Source organism: Colobus angolensis, unplaced genomic scaffold (genome assembly GCF_000951035.1).
Source record: "Colobus angolensis palliatus isolate OR3802 unplaced genomic scaffold, Cang.pa_1.0 Scaffold88, whole genome shotgun sequence".
Lineage (NCBI taxonomy): Eukaryota > Metazoa > Chordata > Mammalia > Primates > Cercopithecidae > Colobus > Colobus angolensis.
The window spans coordinates 5,567,694-5,582,545 of record NW_012122709.1 but is presented as its reverse complement, the minus strand read 5'-3'; the positions used below and the strand labels follow the sequence as shown (position 1 = coordinate 5,582,545).

Below are 14,852 nucleotides of genomic sequence, written 5' to 3'. Positions count from 1 at the left end.
GTGATGATCAGGAAAAGCACACACAATTCTACTTTTATATGTAATTTCCATCTTTCCCAAAGAACTGTTATAAATTCTCTCCCAAAGGTGTTATATTCATCCTTCTTTTGGTTCCTCTATTTGTGATGTGTACTGAAATGAAATATTGGTTGAGATTCAAAAACCCCATGAGATTTAGATTTAACTTAAGCTTTCCCTGTCAGAGAGATTCTAAGAGCTAAAAGATGGGAAGCTGGTATTTGGGGTCTAGATTAAAAAGAAAATCCAAATTAATCCCAAGGAGCAAGGCTCAATAGATAGTTATTTAGACATAGCACGTCCACCCTGCAAGCCTAGTTGCTCAATTGAATGGACTGCCCCTATCTTAGTCTTGCCTGGAAGAGTAATAAGTTTTTTGCCCCATACCTGTCTTGAGAAATGCCAGCCTCCAGACCTGAACGCTTCTTGTGATTTGGTTTATTTGTGCAGAGTTTATTATTTTACGCAGTGTTCTGGAAGTAATAGAAAAGTGCATTAGAAGCTCCTGCAAATGGAAATGAAATGTAAATTTAGATTGTAAATACATGACTGCAGTAAATAGATAGCAAGAAAAAAGATGAAGAGATTAGAAATTTGCCACACTTCTCTAACCCTAAAGGGATGTTTCTATAAATAGTTTAAAACTATTGAAGATGAAGGGGGAGGAGGAAGGAGAACAGAGGCAAACAGATTTTCTCCTAATCCTTTCCATTTGGCAACATTAGAAATGATTTTCAGTCAAATTTCCCTGAGCAGAGGAAGAAAGCATGTCTGTTTCAACACTGAAGTTCCTGTGGGTAGGAGTCTCTAGAACCGATTTTGAGGATGGCTCCCTGTTAGTGACAAGTGTTGGTAATGCTCCTGTTGCGGGAAGGGAATGAGCACAAAAATAAATCCAAGTAAGTGTGGAGGGACAAGAAGATCTCACGGCGCAGGTTTCCCCTGGATTTTCTGCATTGCCTTTTCACCTTTCCTGTCTTAGCACGACAAATTGGGTCCCAGATGAGCAGGCCCTTGCATTCAAACCAGAAATTTTAAGGAAGAAGCCAGATTAACTTTACTCGGGAGACCTAGTAGACTCTGACTTTAAAGATTCTTTTAATCCAGCTGTTTTTAGGGAAAGCTCTGTAAAAACCGAAAGAAATGTTTTGTTTTGTTTTGTTTTTTAAAAAAAACAGTTAAAATTCTATGGAGCAAAAACAAAGATGTTAAATATTTGATTGGCAAAGAAACTGAAAAATCTGGACCATGTCTACAACTGCTAAAGGAGGTTTTGTGAAGGAGAAAATGAGCAGCCCAGGGAGACCCTGTCTTAAACTTCTCTGGTTAGTGAAATTCGGGCCATCCTCTGCCACAGCCTTGGACTGCTAGGAGGGCAGATCAGATGTCTTCCTCAGTGGGGAGAGGTGGGCCCTCGTTGGCAGTTTCTGTAAAGCCTTGTGCTGTGGTGTAACTCAGGGAGCCCAGAAGCTGGTATTTGGCCAAGGAACCAGGCTGACCATCAACCCAAGTAAGTATGACAGGGTGAAACTACATGCAGCTGGCTACAGTCTTTTCCTTACTTGACCGTGTCCTGCAAGCTCTCCTTGAGGGACATATACTCATTTTGCATAGTCCTTTATAGAGAAGTAGACCAGCAAAGACAGGAAAGCCCTCAAATTTCCACTTTTAAACACATCCCTGTAAAAACTCTCTTGCTTCGCTCCCCTTCTACAATCAGTTTCTAGTAAATCAGAATCCAGTGAGTTGATACGCAATTTCAATGAAAAAAACAGCAGAGAAATAGTTACCCCAACAAGTGCAAAAAGTAAAACTATCTGAGTACCAGCCAGGGGAAGATAATTAGGAAAGAAAAAAAAAAGAAAGAAATGGATTACTGGAACCGTGATGGCAGCTTAGTCACAAAGAAAATGATTTTTTAAAAATTAAAGTTAAAGTTTAAAAACTTTAAAGATATATATACACACATACATATATATATATATATATCAGGGCTCCATTGCCCTCTGGAACCCCAGCACCCACCTACAGCAGCTGCCTTCTGAACTTATTAAATAACTTATAAACCTGTAGTTTAATGAAGAGTTGAGCAATCGAGACCATATTGACCCCCAGGACCCTTCTGCAAAGAGCAGCTTCTGTTCCGGTTTCTGTAAAGCCTTCTGTGGCTGTGAGAATAGTGGAGGTAGCAACTATAAACTGACATTTGGAAAAGGAACTCTCTTAACCGTGAATCCAAGTAAGTTTGAGGGGAGATTTAAATTACTTGTCCTTCCAAAACATTCCAGCTTAGGTTCCAAATCTAATGTTTGTGCTGGGGGAATATGGTGCCCATCAGAGGGGTTAGAACTCCACTGTACAAAGACTAAATTACTTTCAGCCCGAAACATTCCTATCATCCATCTTAAACAAGATTATTGGTGCAAGGAGAAAAACTGAATACAGAATCCTGAGGGATCCAGCTAAGGGTCAGGAAATGTTTGCCAAAAAGATAAAGAGGAAATTAGCATATTGTGACTATGCAAATGCAGTAGACCAAATATAAATTGTCCTGACTTAGATGCTAACACTCCTCTTAAATTTATCGCCTGAAATAATGGGGCCCTGCAATTTCATTAACTAATGCTGAAAATTCTATAAGCAGGCTCCTTTTCTTCTTTTACCTTCACTTTATCTCTCTGAAAAGAACTGTTCTCAATCCCCAGTCTGGGAACTGAGGTCCTGTGGGTGGAGCTGTCTGGTTAACTCAGGCAGAGAGCATTTAACCCCACTTTTTCCTTGGTTACCAAAATAATGGATTCAGCCTCCACTCAGTTCACCTGAGAAGGGAAAAATTCATCCGTCCTCTGAGTCGTGAGAATAGAGCAGCACATTCTCTCCTTTCAAATATACACCCACCCTTCCGTAATGGTAATGTGTGAGTACTTAGAAAGTTTTTAAATGTTAGATATAAAAATAAGGCACTGTGGTTGCTAATAGCCCTTCTTGAAAATCTGTGCTGCTGGTGGACTTCTGAAAGTGGTGCTTATAAACTAAGCTGGAGAAGACTAACTTGTAAAATTCAGATAAAATGAAAACGGGAAAAACTTGTCAAAGTGCGCCAGTCTCCTAAGTGCCCTGATATTGAGTAAAGGCCAGATGCCCCGGTTTTACTTACTCAGATCTGCTTTCTATGATTAAGAAGAGATGCCCACTAGAGAGAGGCACTTTGAAAAACACAGCCCAGGCAAAATTCTTAAAAAGACTGGCTCTGGTGGCGTGGCGGGTGGTAAAGCATTCAGTGACACCGTGTATGCAGCACTGAGGGAGTTAATGCAGACTTGCTAGCAGACAGCTTGGAATGTTCTGGGATAGGCCCTGCCTGAAGAACATGCAGTGTGGTTAGCCGTCAAGTTCCCATGGGCAGAAGTGCCTTGCTCAGCAGGGGCAAAATCAGCACATCTGTGGCAACAGCAACAATGAATAATATATGATGTTATTGAATCCCAGGCGTTCAGCAGTCTCCACTGAGGTCTTATCAAATTAAAGCTTCGAGGGGATTCATATGAACATCCCAGGAGACTCAAGGACTCAGTCGCTTTTCAGAGGGTGGGCAGCCAAGGCTAGGGACCAGACAGTAGGCTTTTTTCTCTGGTTTCTTACCGGAAACACACTAGGGAGGGGCTGTGTGGTGGGTTTTCCAGAATGCAGAGAAGCTGGGAGTCCCTCTCAGCACTTGGTCCGCCTCTTAGGGGACTGAGAACTGTAACAACTCCTACCCTTTAAAATGTTGATGAGGTCAGGGAGTTTGGCAGCCTTACCAGGCAAAGAAAATATCTGTGCAAGGCTAGCATTCTTCCAGAGCTCTGGATGGTAATTGTATGCCAGATTTTCCATGCAGTGGACTCTTTAGCTGCAGGAACTACATGGTAAGGCTGGAGTCCAAGGAACCCATGATTACATTCTGTTTTTCTGCAGTAAGTGGAACACAGAGATTATTGCCACAGCAACACTTTGGTGCCTGTCTTGAGGGCCTCAGCTGAGGGCAGGCATCTGGTTTTGCTTATGTCCTATGGAGGCTGAAGAGAGGATGGGAAGCTCTTTAGACAGTGAATACTGTGAAATAGTGAAGAGATGGGAAGGGTTGTTTGACTCCCTGACTGCTGTCCTTAAAAAAATGGATACGTCTTCTTAGCTAAATAATAGCCTTTTCTCTCACCCTTTTCATGATAGTAAGCAAGCTAAAACTTTAACCCTTTGTAATAAGTGGTTGCTTGAAGAGATGACTAAAGAGGCTAGCATAAATTCAGTCCAAAAAAAATTTGAGTTAAGAAAACTAAATTCAAGAGGTATTTGTTTTTCATACCCTTTGAGGACAGGGTTTGATCATCACCTCATCATGAAACTGCCTGGATTTTGTTCTTCCCATTTTTTGTGACATCCAGACATAGCCAGGGAGACTCCCGGGATTCCTGTGGTTGTGTCTGTTGGCAACAGAAGCATTGTTTGGTCAAGGGATGAAATTTACAGGAACCCCAAGTAAATGTGCAAAAGCCTGCCTCCAACAGAGACCTCACTTAACCCTACCACTGTGGCCACTGGGCTGCTCTGTGGGGTCAGAACACCTCAGGTGAGACTGTGGAGTGACCAGATGTCCTGGATTTCCTGGGATTCAGGCGTTTTCCAGGACAAAGGTCTTCCTTTGCTAAGCCCAGAATGATCCCCAGGATAGTTAATCACCATAACAAGGCACAGATAAAAACTTTTTTCTGTGAGCTACTACTTACATTTCTCCAGATTCAAGACTGACAAAAAAGCTAAGTTGTGTGAAAGCTCAGTTAAATGTGCCCATCATTTTTATTTCTTATGCTAGGGCATGAAGGGAAACTCAGGAGATACTGTTTCTTGAGGCTGCAATCTAAACCTCATCTAATTCTGGTCAGTCTCCAAAAAGCTGAACACTCTCCTCCTGTCTCCTTGTAATCAATTCATTGTCATTAGAAGTGTGTGACACCTCGAGGGGAGGGGAGGACATGTCTTGAAAACTGATCAGAGAAATTGTCCTGAAAATGATGCTGTAAAATGGAAATTAGACCTTTAGAAAGAGAGATGCTGAACATGAGAAATCAGTAAAGCCTCAAGACAAAAACTAGAGGAAATGGAGAGAGATGGGAGGCAGGAAGCCGGCCCTGGGGGGACGCAGCAGGTCAGTGTCCCAGGACCAGAGGTGGAAATGGTCTTCCGACCTTCAGTGGGAAGAAACTGAGCTCACAGGGCTGGGCCCCTTTGGGTGAGTTCATTCTCCCCAGAATAAAAAGAAGAGGAAGTCTGTGAGCTTCAGAAGTCCCCCTAGGGTTCTTGTAAAGGCCTCCAGTGCAGTGCTAATGCTGGTGGTGCTGACTATGGAAAGCTGACATTTGGACAAGGGACCATCTTGACTGTCTATCCAAGTAAGTGTAACAGGACACAGCAGTATACTGGAAATTCTGGAATTTCAGCCCAGTGTCAGGTTTCAAAGAACCAGATATTGCTTAAAGTTAAATGGTGTCCTCTGAGGTCCTTTCTCTTCTTTAATCTCAATATTCATAGATTTCCTTTTGGACCCTGAGTTGTTAGGTCTGTCTCCCTGCTGCATGTACAGCTGACCTTGACCCTGGAAAGTCAGAATCTTTCCTGCTTTCGGGGTCTTCTACGGAGGTGATGCCCTAACTTTTTTGAGGGGGAGGTCACCCTTTCCAAATGACTCCCCCGAGTAACTTATTCTAATGTTTAGTGGCATTCCCTGTCAGAAAGTCCTTCCTTACATCAATCTTAAATTATGCTTGGTATAGCCGAGGCCATTTCCACCAGCATCATCCACAATAAAGAGGAAAATTGAGGGCAGGGTTGGAATAGGTATGTGGTATTTGGTTCAGAATGGGTTTTAAATGAAAGCGGAGAGGGAAAAAATGAAAACTGAATGGGAATCTGAGGTCTTATTTCAAATCCCTCTATGTTTCCTGTCTGTTGTCTCCTTTTGCTTCTATAGATGCAAAACTACAAAGAGAGAGGGGGAGAGAAAGGATAGACAGAAATAAACATCCACTGTGTCCATTCCCTATCGCTGAAACCACCAGGCAAGGGATTACAATTAATTCCAAAGAGTTTCAGATACACGGCTTAATACCTTTCTCCTCGTGGTAACTTGTATCCTGGCTGATAATTAGAGCAGATAGAAAGATTTGGCTTTGGTGTGTTTGCCGCTGCACCCCACTGGGAAGAGACAGAAACTTGACTGTTTTTTAAGATTCATAAAGTTCCTTCTGTCAGTCGTTGTAAAACTCCCTGAAGCAGGGAGATGCGTGACAGCTATGAGAAGCTGATATTTGGAAAGGAGACACGACTAACCGTGAAGTCAAGCAAGCTGGAAAGACCTAAACTCACAGTGTTCCTTATGTGCTTTTGCTCCCTTCCCTGTTTCAGGCCTTTTGGCTCTTTCCTGTAGGGATTCTAAGGGAGTCAAATGGAAATGGATTAAAGAGAATCTGGAGCCCCGTGGGTGCTCAGAAATGATAAATGAAAGGAATAAGAGACAGAAAGGGAAACAAAGTTGAAAAGCAGGAATATGCTTTTCACTGCAGCTTGATAAGACTGAGATGGGAGGTGGGTGTCAGAGAAGGGTGTCATCACTCCAGTTGCTATTACAGAACACTCTGTTTTCCTAGGATCGCTATCAAGGGCAGTGTCCTCTTATGCCAAAGGGATGAGTCAAGTCCCAACATTTCTGGGGTAGCTGCCTTTGGGCAGGCGTAGTTGGTCAGGCAGATAGTACAATCCCAGTTCAGTGTGCATGGAGGAGGCCACCTGACGTTGCCACCTGTATCTGCTCCACTCAGTGGCAGCATAAATTCATGCCAGGTGGGTGTGGATTTGAAATATGCCAGTGCCACTACAAGGCTGAATATTGAGTTGTTGTGATCATCTTGAATGTGTGAGATGCCTCCAAGTGAAGTCTGGTTCTAATGAGCAGGGTGCAGGTTGGACCAATATGGCCCATTTTCTGTTGAGTTTCTCCAGGCCCAGTGGTGTGGGAGCCAACATTAAGAGACTGACATTTGAGCTAAGGATCCTATTGACTGAAATATGCCAAAGGGATCTGAAAGGCCAAAACTGCCTTCAGAGCTCGGCCTTTGTTGTTAGCTCTCTGGCAGTCGTCATTTCAGCAAAATGCATCCACTTAGAAAGGTCAGCTCTTCATTAGGCAGACAAATGAGAACAACATATTGACCAGAGATAAGGAGTTGGGAGCCCAGATCTCAGCCTCTGAGAGCCTGGCATTTCCACTTCTTTAATCACGCGAGCCGGTGAGCATATGCTGTCTCAGAGAAAGCAGATCAATGGTGCCTGAGGACCTGGTGTCACCAAGCTAGGGCTTAGAGACGGAAATGAGATGCAGATAGGGATGTTGTGTGAATTGGGGAATAATAGAGAAGGGAGGAGGAGACAGGGAGTTCAATGACGCTTTTTAAAACCCGCAGCATGTGAGAAATTGTAATGACACAAAGGTGAAGAAGTATGTATTGCATATAATCCTAGCAAGTTTCCTACCATTCCCAACAGAATCTGGCCTCACTGTGGCTCCAACTCACAGATCCTATAGGTAATGCCAAATGGTACCTGAGATGCCTTTTGAAATGGCATCAAGAAAGACTGGGCTCTGAAATCTTTGAGAGTCACCTGTCAGTTATTGTAAAGGTCTGGATGGCTGTGTGACAACCTCCTACAACAAGCTGATGTTTGGGCCAGGGACAAGCTTATCAGTCATTCCAAGTAAGTCTCCCTGGGATGCTGCCTGTGGAGTGCGGTGGGGCTAACGGTATCATGCATTAGGGCTTAAATGGCTTTGCAGATGGCATGGTGGCTGAGGACACAAAATTGAGAGAATCAAGATACATTGACTCTGATCAGAAAAACAGGTCACATAATAGAAAATATAGGTTTAGTCCTTAAAAGGTAGCATAGATAACATGGGACTTGAACGTGGCAATTTGAAAAACAACCTGTGGTCTGTCAGCACGTTCTCACCGCACATGGGGGATAAACAGAGGTGGGGGAATAAGCAATGGACATTGCATGATGGGGGTGCTAGTGAAATGAGGCAGATCAGAAAGAAGCAAGGTGATCAGAGCCCTATACGGGGTTAATCTAGAGAAGATGAATTGTTCCATAAGGTTCACAAAGAAATAAAGTCCAAAGATGTAATAAGGAGTCCTGATTAAAATCCACTTCAGAATCATATGATCATCAGGAGAGAAATTAAGTCTTAAAAGAAAAAGAATTTTTAAATGCCCGAGCATAAAACAAATGGACCTACACCTTTAATTAGACAGCAAGCCGCACAAGATGCACATTAGCCTTCCTTTTAATCCCCTCTCAGGAGGAATGAGTCCCTCCAGCTGCACATGGTCACAGCTGCTCTAAGCCCTGGAGCTCCTTCCCAGTAATACCCTTGCTCCTGCGCCTGCACAGGGGAAGGAGATGCCTGCCTGCCTGCCGGTCTCTGCCTTTTGGTCCGTCGCTTGGCGGGGCCCCAGGTGTAAGCTCTGGCTGTCTCTTCTGCCTGGTTTTTGTTGAGCTTCCTATCACAGTGGAACATCGGTAACCAGTTGTATTTTGGGACAGGGACAAGTTTGACAGTCATTCCAAGTAAGTCAAAGAAAATTTTCCATCACCATTGTGTTGAGCAAACCCTTTAAACTGCAGAAACAGCTGTCAAAGTCTGCTACTCTATTTCTCTGCTTCTAGGTATAACTTTATCTGGATCAGAGTAAAGAGGCACCCCCACACCCGAGAATGATTTATGCTTGGACAGGTCTTTATTTCATTCCTTGAAGTATCTATCTATCTATCTATTATCTATCTATCTATCTAACTATCATCTATCTCAGAAATAGTTGTTTTTAACAGTTAGTTCTGTGCCTCACCCAAATTGTCATTAACTAAATGCAGATGTGCTGCCACACTGATAAACTTCATTGGAAGAAAACAAAAAAACCAAACCCAGAGAATGTTCCTTGAACATTCCTGAAGTAGGGGAGCAGGCGATGTCACTTGCAGTGACAGCTGGCCTCTCTAGGTCACCCCCACATCTGTGCCAACCAGAGAAGCTGGGCCCTTTGTGGCACAAGCCTCAGGAGCAGAGAATGGAGGGACATTCCCAACTGAGAGGAGAGGGACTAGGAGGCTAGAAGGGAAATGAGGTGACTTTACAGAAAACCGAATATGGGATGAGAAAGATGGCAGGGGGTCCACACTCACTCTTGTATTTAGACCTGGGGGATGCACTGATAGATACCACATGGAGAGAGAAAGAGGATTTCTGTTTCTCTCTGAAGAAAAATGTGGCAGAAAAATCAAAAGAGATCGCACATGTCAAGCGTCTCCTAATTACAGTCGTTCATTCTGGTTTCTCTCAGTTGTCCAGCAGGAAATGGTAGGAAAGGGTCACTGGTGCCTTTGATGTTGTGGAAGCATTGCAGGAAGGAGATTTGCAAGAAATGGGGCAGGGGTTTGCAGTAGAGTTTGGAGAGTTTAGAGTGATGGTTTTTGTAATGACTTAGAACACTGTGTATCTAACTTTGGAAATGAGAAATTAACCTTTGGGACTGGAACAAGACTCACCATTATACCCAGTAAGTTCTTTATCCTTGGTCAGGAAATCAGCCTGCATAAGATTCTGGGGGTCATAGTAGACATGTGGGCTTACAGAATTTTCATCTGTCCTGTTCAGAACTGGTCGAGACAGGTGGCAACCAAATATCTGAGCTTTCCGGGGGAACTCCAGTCCTGACTATTTAATTCAAAACTAGAAAATATGATTCACAATTCTGTTTTTGCTGCTGCCATCAAGTGCTAATGTGGCATGTGAAGAGAATTCAGGCAGAATACTGCATCCTCACTTCTATCTTGTGTGATAGTTTTAACTTTGAGTACTGCAAGTATTTGGGAGAAATGGTAGAAACATAGAATATCAAAGAGACAAGCAAACCAAGAGACCTAGAGAGGCAGGCAGACGGAATGTCAGGCAGTATAATTTTACAAAACTAATTCAGTGTTGTGTCTCTCTCTGTAAATGGCAAGGTATCTGGAAAGGTGCCAAGAGCTAGTGCTCTGGGCGGGGCAGGATTATCTAAATAGAACACTAAGCACTGATCTCAGGGGGAAAGTTTAAACTTGGAAATCTCTGGGTTTGAGTTTTTCTTTTTTTCCAGTGAAGTTTATTAGTGTGGCAGCACATCTGCATTTAGTTAATGACAATTCGGGTGAGGCACAGAATTAACTGTTAAAAACAACTATTTCTGAGATAGACAGATACATAGATAGATGATAGATAGATAGATAGATAGATAGATAGATAGATAGATAGATAGATAGATAGATAGATGGATAGATAGATTAGATAGATACTGGATATATATACACAGGGTAGAAGAATGTGAGAAACATGGGCAAACAGATTCTTTTGCACCTGCAATTAAAAGCTGTGGAAAAGTTGAATATGTTCACTTCGTAATCAAAGACAACCACACAAAATAGAATAGAAAGCACACTTGCAAGAGCGAGAACTGGAGGTATGGAACCTTTCTGTCTTAATCACTCAGTTGCCTAGAATAATCTTTTTTATGTTTTGCTGCATTAGAAATTAAAGGCATGAATATTGAGGATTTGGGTAGGTCAGACTTTTATAGTGACAATTACATTACAAAGCACCTCTCAGCTAGCTTGGATAAAGCACCTTTAAACATCAAAGTCTTTTTCTTCTCTCTGGATAAGATAGAAAAACGGTCTCTCCTCACTCTGTATCTAAGGACAGGGGGCTCAGAGAGTTCCAGACTTACAAAGTGAGACTGCAGCAGAGCTGAGCCGTGGGACCTGGAGGGACCCAGTGACGGTCAGTCTGCTGCCTCCCACAGGTGCTATAGTAGCCACAACCGTTCAGGGAACTGTCACCAGGTGAGAACATAACACACGCAGGGAAAATCCCACTGCTACTAAGAGCAATTCAGCATAAGAATGTCCTACCCAGCAAGGGACAGTCAGAAGGCTCTAAACCAGAGCCCCAAATATTTGAAAACTTTATCTGGAAGTCAGCTATAACAAGTTCGTTTTCCAAGTCATGCTTCCAGAAGCTGTTGGTGGTTGGTAGTTGCTAAGGGTTTTGAAACTAGAGGACATCACGGCAGAGTGGAATTATTTGGAACAAGGGACTATGATTAGAATTCATGAGATGAAAGAAGATTCTGGCTGGAGGACTAGAAAAATCCTGAAAGAAAAGATACAGTAAACCTTGGGGGAGTTGTAACATTTACCCTAGTCCAAGCAGCAAAGAGCAGAGGGAAGCCAAATTCCGATAAACAATTGGCCTTTTTACTTTTACAAGTTCCTGCAATTATTACAACGTCTTCAGCCTCTTGGGCAAATATCATCAGGTCCTAAATGCAAAGTGGAACAGTCCTCTGTTTCCAGAACCAAGTAACTCGGCCCCACCCCACACACCACCCATGCTCAACCACTGTTTTTGTAGAGGAGTTTGATGCTGTGTAGACTATGGAAACAAGCTGATCTTCGGCACAGGAACCATTCTGAGAGTCAAGCCTTGTGAGTATAAAATACACTCAAGTCCCAACCTGGGTTTCATTGTATATTAAATAAATTTTTTCTGACTGAGAAGTATTTGATTCTAAAGAAAGGAGAAGTGAAATTCCAGGTGCAACACAAGCATTTCATTAGTGTGATTCATTAAGAATTTCCATGTGTTGCCTTTGAGAGCGTTTATCACATCCATTCACTGGTGAGACCCACAGTTTTAAAATTCTGTTAAATTTGAAAAAAAAAAAATTGTCAGCATCTCTGTGACCACAGTGCTTGCTATTTGGGTGTCTAGACTTCCAAAATGGAAACCTCAATCTGTAGTTTTGAGCTTGGAGATTTATCCTGAGCCTGTGACTTTGAGATGTGTAAGAAAAGCTACACACTGCTAGACTTTGTAGGGCATTTGTGGGATCAGTGTCATGAAGAAGCCTGGGTAGACAGGTTGGTGAGGAGACACTGGTGACAGGTGTCTGCCCTGTTTCTGTAAAGCTGCTGACAGCAGTGAGAAGAAAAGCAGCGGAGACAAGCTGATTTTTGGGACCAGGACTCGTTTAGCAGTTAGGCCCAGTAAGTCTGAGCAGAAAGTAAGATCTTTATGCCTTTTCCTATTATTTGTTCTAGCCTGACATTTGAGTTGTCCTCCTTTGGATTCCAGATCAACAAACCATGGTGGTTTTTCATACTTCTTTTAATATTTGTAGCTAAGGGCCCTCCATTCTTCCCATCTCTCCTACATGAGGGTCATGTGGCCAGGTCCACACTCATCAAGAAACCAACAGTGAGGCAGTTGGTTGGCAGTGTGTCAAGAAACTGAAGTCATCATCTCCAGGGCCCTTACTCTGGTTATGTATGTTTCAAGCTTTTATGCCAGCAACAGAGGAGAGGGAGAAGTGACCAGTAGCAATGACCAGGGCTATTAGCTGTACCTGGTGTCTGTGGGTTTCAGAGCAGCTGTGGATGGAGGTTCTGGGAAGTTCAGGGCATGAGTTTTTCTGGCAGAGGGGTTTACGTAAAGGGTTGGCCCAGAGTGCGTATTCAGGAGGAAGTGCTGACAGACTCACCTTTGGCAAAGGGACTCGTCTAATCGTCCAGCCCTGTAAGTGCTTTTGCCTGGGAGGTGCGGTTCAAAATGCAGTCCTCATGGGGGCATTTCTAGACGTTGGCTTATGTGCTTTTGGTGTCACTACCATTGTTGGCACTGTCCTAAGTACATGGAAAGTTTTGAGCCATGTAGAGAAGGAGGTGATGCAGTTTGTGCTTTGGAGGACTCCTGAGATCTGCCCTTTGGCAACTGTGTTTGAGTGGGAGTCCGTCATTGGAAAATCTGAATGCCAGCAGACAAAAGATATGAGCTTAGGATGGGTCATGAACATATGGAGGCCACTTTGCCAGCAGCACCTTTGCAACGAAAATTGCTCTCATAGGAAATGTGGAAATGGCTGTGTAGATAGAGATGTGGCCATTTCTCCTTTTCTGTCTTTATACCTTCTTCTCTACCTGACTTAGGGACCTTAAATTAGAACAGTTATTAATCATTTGATTTCTCGGCCCCATCACTCATCAAGTATGACAAGAGGGATTCATTAAGATAAAACCCAGAAAGAGAAAGGACAAAGAATTCAACTCTCAATGTCTTCAGAGTTGAACCTGACAGCTCCTCAGCCTTAACCATCTAGTCAGCACCCCATGATCAACTGAGGTCAAAAAGGGCAACCAGCAGGTAATGTTAGTCAAGTGGGTATCTGGCCAGAGCCCTGCTGCCCTCATAGGAATTAATACTGTGGAGTTTGGGAAAGGGAAATGAATCCATGAGGGCTCACCCCGGTTGCCCATCTGGGAGAGATCATGGGGAGAGTTCCGAGTGAGGGAGGGAAGACCAGATGGAAAGTCAAGCAGCAGGTTTCTGTTATGAAGCATCTCACAGTGTAAACACCGGCACTGCCAGTAAACTCACCTTTGGGACTGGAACAAGACTTCAGGTCACCCTTGGTAGGTAACAGAAACTGTGAGGTAACTTAACTGTGTGTTCCTTTAAAACAAGGGATACTGCAGAGGGGATATCCTGGTTGGATGCAGTCCTTCCTTCCTTCCAGCGGGAGGTTATCTCACTGAGGATACATACCTGCATTCAGTCAGTTCTTGTGCTATTTTTATACCTGTTACAGAGGTTTTCCTTTCCACCTGTGAAAACAGAACCTCTCTGCTCCAAGCTTCTTCAGTCTTTATTACCCTGTGTATATCCTTTAGAACAGTGGTTTGAGAATTAATTTATCATCAGGACTTTGTTACTCTGGGCAACAGAATGAAAGAGCTCTCAAATAGAGAACAGAGGGTCCTGAATACTCAGATAACTTTTCCAGAGTGATATGTGTTATGTGTAAATGGGATGAAGTGGGCTAGAATGACCTTCTAATGGCTGTTTTGGAGACACACTAAGGAAACTTGCTTAATATCCTACACCCTTAACTTGTTAGAACATTGGTGAAGTAAAAGCAAAACCTTGACCCTCTAGGAACATAAACAAATGCCGACTCCTCTCTCCCAAAGCACTGCCATGTTTCATTATGTGCAATTATGAAATGAATACATGATAATTTATATGAAATTACATAGATGCGTAGTTTGGGTATTTTGAACCTGTGAGTAAGATGCAAATTGTAGAAGTTCTGGAGCATCTCACCAGGCAGTTCTTCATACAAAGTGGTCCCTGAAGACAAATAGTGTACCTGGGCATGATTTGTTTGCAGTATTGGTTTATGCACCATTCAGGGACCTGTTTGAAAGCTGATTACGTCCCAGTGTGCCAATTTGGGGTCTCAATTAACTGTGCTCAGTGCCCTGAAAAGTGTCCATGTTTACAGTCTAGAAACATGACCAAATGGCCCCATTCCTGTAGGAAAAGAAGAACGGAACTGTGTGTGGTATGGTACTGATCAGTGCTGCTCTCCCTTGTCCCTGCCATGCTGGGAGCTGGCTGCAAGGTTTCCCCAGGGGGTTTTTGTTAAAGCAGGTATTACTGTGACAATAACAATGACATGCGCTTTGGAGCAGGGACCAGACTGACAGTAAAACCAAGTAAGTTGGGGGAATGGTTCAACCTTAAAAGCTGATCTGAGTGAGCGGTGGCGCTGTTCTGGGCAGTTTCTGTGGCGTTAAGACACTGCCACTCCCAAGAGGATCTAAGCACCTGGTTTCTTTGTGCCTGAGACCCTGAGCTGGTTGGA

At 43.3% G+C, this 14,852-nt stretch overlaps 1 long non-coding RNA gene and 2 gene segments (V, D, J or C); 2 read left to right on the top strand and 1 right to left on the bottom strand.

Annotated features, from left to right (window-relative positions):
* The window catches only part of LOC105503811, a 105,644-nt gene extending 103,497 nt beyond the window's left edge, over nucleotides 1-2,147 (bottom strand). The window contains exons 1-2 of the long non-coding RNA XR_001000535.1: nucleotides 2,044-2,147; nucleotides 406-523 (exon numbers count right to left, since the gene is read on the bottom strand). This is a non-coding gene — a long non-coding RNA (uncharacterized LOC105503811). The remainder of the gene's footprint in view (nucleotides 1-405; nucleotides 524-2,043) is intronic.
* The window catches only part of LOC105503813, a 908,479-nt gene that overhangs the window by 838,584 nt on the left and 55,043 nt on the right, over nucleotides 1-14,852 (top strand).
* The window catches only part of LOC105503812, a 594,664-nt gene that overhangs the window by 560,191 nt on the left and 19,621 nt on the right, over nucleotides 1-14,852 (top strand).